The sequence below is a fragment of the Aquarana catesbeiana genome, linkage group LG12, assembly GCF_042186555.1.
Source record: "Aquarana catesbeiana isolate 2022-GZ linkage group LG12, ASM4218655v1, whole genome shotgun sequence".
NCBI lineage: Eukaryota > Metazoa > Chordata > Amphibia > Anura > Ranidae > Aquarana > Aquarana catesbeiana.
Window position 1 is genome coordinate 17,331,521 of NC_133335.1, and position 4,679 is coordinate 17,336,199.

Sequence of the window (4,679 nt, forward strand, 5' to 3'; positions counted from 1 at the left end):
GGGTTGCCACCTTTTCTTTAAACCAAACCCGAACACTTTAGCGTTACAGGGCCAATTTTTGTTTCCCTAGTATACACTATAGGATATTAAATGACCTAGGGACACCTTTGGGTGCCCCAAGGAGAGTAGTAACTATGCATGCTGCAGCGAGCAGTAGGTGTGGCCAAATTGTTCTTGCTGACATCATCGCCCCACCCCTCAGGAATGCCCAACCTGCCCCCAGACAGCCACCCGCAGCTCCCGGACGGCAACAGATTTGTGTGTGACGGTTTGGAGAGCCACAGCCCAGTCTGAATAATGTGTCCGGGTTTCAGGTAGACTGAAACCCAGACACATGATTCAAAACCCGGGTGAATCCTGGACAAGTGGCAACCCTAGGTGGACATTAAGTGGTTAAAAAAGATAAGCGATATAAGAATAATTTACATGTGTGATTTAACATGAGAGAGTTGGAAGGTGTAATCTGTACGTCTGAACAGGCTGATGTTGGGCCTCAGAAATAACTAAAAAATATGGAACGCTTCAAGAATTCTCATGCCATCCTTGCTCAGAGGCCATTATAATCTCCTCTGTATCATTCCAATTTTAGTATATGTCTTGCTGAAGTGAGGACCATACATGCTTTTAACCAGTGCATTTATGTACTTTTGAATAGTTATGAACAATTTCCTGGTTGTAAATTTGTGACCTGAAAGTGAAATTAAAGTCTTGTTTATTTTTGTTTTGTTTTTTTAAACCAACAACCATGTTATACTTACCTGCTCTGTGCAGTGGTTTTTCACAGATCAGCCCCGATCCTCCTCTTCTCGGGCCCCCCGCTGGCTCTCCAGGCCCCCTCCCTCTTGCCAAGTTCCCCCAGAGCAAGCAGCTTGCTGTGGAGGCACCTGAGCAGAGCCGCTGCTCTGCCTGTCCATTCACACACAGAGCCGTGGCTCAGCCCGTCCCCTCTCTCTCCTCATTGGCTCACTGGCTGTTGGAGTGATAGTCCCCAGAGAGCCGAGGCTCTCGTGCACATCGCTGGACTGAGATGGGGCTCAGGTAGGTATTAAATGGGTTGCTGCACAGAGAAGGTGCATAGAATTCATGAAGGTAAAAAACTTCGAGCCTTTGCAACCACTTTAACCACTTGCCGACCAGCCGCCGCAGTTATACTGTGGCAAGGTGGCTTGGCTGCGCGAATCGCTGTACTGGTACGGTAGTTCATGCACTAGCTTCTGTGGGCGTGCACGCGCCGATTGGTCAGCAGGGGAGCCAATCTGTGGGTCCGGCAGACTCGATGTCTGCCAGGCCGCCCGTGATCGTTCCCCGCAGAGACAGAACGGTAATCTGCCGAAAGTAAACAAGGCAGATCTCCGTTCTGACATGGGGATTACACTGAGATCCTGTCTTTCTGCTATGCAGGAATACAGATCTCTGTGTTTTCCCAGGCAGCTCATCCTACATACAGTTAGTAAAAACTTCACTGCCAGTGTCATTAGTACAATGTCAGTGCATATTTTTAGCACTGATCACTGTAATAATGTCACTGGTTCCCAAAAAAGTGTCAAAAATGTCAGTTAGGTGTCCGATCTGTCCACCGCAATGTCGCAGTCCCGCTAAAAATCACTGATCACTGCCATTACTAGAAAAAAAAAATAATAATAACAAAATGCCATAAATCTTTCCCCTATTTTGCAGACGTTATAACTTTTGCTCAAACCAATCAATATACGCTTATTGGGGTTATTTTTACCAAAAATATGTGGCAGACTACATATTGGCCTAAATTGATGAAGACATTCAATTTTTTTTATTTTTTTTATTGGGTATGTTTTATAGCAGAAAATAAAAAATATTGTCTTTTTTCAAAATTGACAGTCTTTTTGTGTTCTGAGCGCAAAAAAAAAACCCTGCATAGGTGATTGAATACCACCAAAAGAAAGCTCTATTTGTGGGGAAAAAAAGGACATCAATTTTATTTGGGTACAGTGTCGCAGGACCGTGCAATTCAGCTAAAGTCAGCTAAATTAATGTGCAGTGCCGTAGCGCAAAAAATGGCCTGGTCATTAAGGGGTAAAACCTTCCAGGGCTGAAGTGGTTAACTGTGCTCGGAAGCAACGAAAAAGTGCAAATTGCAACACATCTAAATGACCCATGATGAAACCGCACATTGACATACAGTATATGAAGTAACGAGAAGATTACTAATAGTTACGTATGTTTGAGGTTAGTATTCAAGACAGATGATAAAACGTTCAGAAACGATACACTGCATGGCTAAAAGTTTGTCAACACTTGACCATCCCACCTGTATAAGCTTTTTGAACAGCCTATTCCCAAATCATGGCCATTAATAGAGTTGACCCCCTCCCCACTGTGGCTTTAACATCCTCCACTCTTCTGGGAAGACTTTCACCGGATTTTGGAGACAGGTCTATAAAGACATGGTGTGAGAGTTGGGTGTGGAGAACCTGGAGTGTCTTGCATAGAGCCCTGACCTCAAAACTGCTGAACACCTTTGAGATGACTTGGAACCATTGCAAGTCAGGTTTTCCCATCCAACATCAGTAACTGGCCTCACAAATTAGGGAATTTGTGAGGTCAGGTAGTGATGATGAATAAGAAGACATGGCTCACCATGGGCCAATTCATCCCGAAGTTGTTCAGTGGAGTTGAGATCAGGGACAGGAAACTCCAGTTCGTTCTCACCAAACTGGTCAAACCATGTCTTTATGGAGCTTGCTTTGAACACAGAAAACCTGTTCATTAGGGTTGGGGTCAGGGCTCTGTGAAGGGCGCTAAGGTTCCCCCACACCAAACTGGTCAAACCAGGTCTTTATGGAACTGGCTTTGTATACAGGAGCACAGTTGTGCTGAAACAGAAAAGGGTCTTCACCAAACTGTTACTACAAGGTTGGAAGAGCACAATTATCTACAATGACTTTGTATGATAAAGTATTAACAGAAGCCTTCACTGGTGACACCTGAACCCCTCATTTAGAGGGAGTCAACATACTTTTGGCCATGTAGTGTAGGTATGATGGTCAGAAGTCCACAAACATTTGGCCAAATAGCACATTTACCTTATAGGTAGAGAATGGGGGCTTTGTCACCTGCAATCTTTTTCTATCTCATTGGGATTCCAGTGGTGAGGTTCGGCTCCTGCCTAACCTTTCAGTATTCCTTCTAATTCTGTTTCAATCCACACAATATAAAACAAATTAAATTCCAAGCAGGGAGAGTGAGGTCCCCCTGTAATGAGCATGACAGATGTGAGACCCTGGGCAATTAACAGCACAGATTTCACCACCGGATTCCCTGAATGTCAGTATTGCATAGACAGACTTTAAAAGAGAAGTATGGGGGTTTTTTTTGTTTTTTTAATGCCCATTCATGATTACCTAGGTGGATTCAGCATCGATCCGTTGCTGCAGCTGTCCCCAGGCGCTTCTACACTGAGAACCGAGCCATCGAACACCGCCTATGCCTCGGTTCTCACAGATCTCCGAGCGGAGAGCCACAGACTGTCAATCAGCAGATCTCCTCTCTGCTCCTCCACGCTCACTGGAGCGCTAAGCTGTGGAGGGACCAGGAGCGGCCGTCTCAGGCTCCCAGCGGCTCGCTGAGAGGCTGAGATGGGCATCAGTTCAGGCACCTGGCGGATCCAGACTTTATTGTCGAGATGACGAGGTGCCTGGACTGATTCCTGTGATGTCAGCAGAGAGCGGACTTCAGAAAACGGGTCACAGGAGTGCAAAATGAATTCCTGTGACTCATAGGAGAAGCCCAGCCAAACGAGCTAAGGCTGGACTTCTCCTTTAAGAACCCGGAGAGTCCTCCCCCCCAGTAGCTTTGTGGTTTCTATGTGTTTGCTGCACATTGTGTGCCCACTTTGTGCTCCACCCCACAAAGGCTGACACAGGGAAATTCCCAAGTGTTGCGTGCTGTTTATAGCTGGCATATCGCACTGTTTGCTGACCCGGCTCACACAAAAGGCATTCACTGACAGCTTGATTGAACGGAATTCTATGATTTTCTATGCAAAGCCAGTATCAATAAACCACAATTTAATTTATATAAATATTTTCCCTGTTTTCAACCTTTATCTTTAGATTATTTATTTTTTTGTCTTTAGATTTTTTTTTTTCAGTTTTTGTTAATAAACTACAGCGGTGCTGTTCTTGTTGTATATAAACCAACGTAGCCATACTCCTTTCTTACCTTTTACATTTCTGTATTTCTCTGCCTGGAGTAATGTGTACTACTAGAGTGCGTTACACTAGATCAAGTTGGTCAGTCCTATGAGATCAGTATAAAGGGAAACATTAAAAACATGTTTTTTTTTGTGTTTTTTTTTAACCACTTGACCTCCAGAAGATTTACCCCCTTCATGACCAGGCCATTTCTTGCGATACGGCACTGCATTACTTTAACTCACAATTGCACGGTCCTGCGACGCTGTATCTAAGTAAAATTTCTGTCCTTTTTTTCCCCACAAATAGAACTTTCTTTTGGGTTTTTTTTAACTATTTGACCTCTGGAAGATCTACCCCCCTTCATGACCAGGCCATTTTTTGTGATACGGGACTGCATTAATTTAACTCACAATTGCGCGGTCCTGTGATGCTGTATCTAAATAAAATTTCTGTCCTTTTTTCCCCCACAAATAGAACTTTCTTTTGGTGGTATTTGATCACCCC

The 4,679-nt window shown here is 44.3% G+C and overlaps 1 non-coding gene across 1 annotated transcript; it reads right to left on the reverse strand.

The window, feature by feature from the left end:
• Positions 1 to 506: 506 nt before the first annotated feature.
• Positions 507 to 613, reverse strand: LOC141114693 (U6 spliceosomal RNA). The gene has a single exon (XR_012236967.1). It is a non-coding gene; the product is annotated as a U6 spliceosomal RNA (small nuclear RNA).
• Between the last annotated feature and the right edge of the window lie 4,066 nt (positions 614 to 4,679).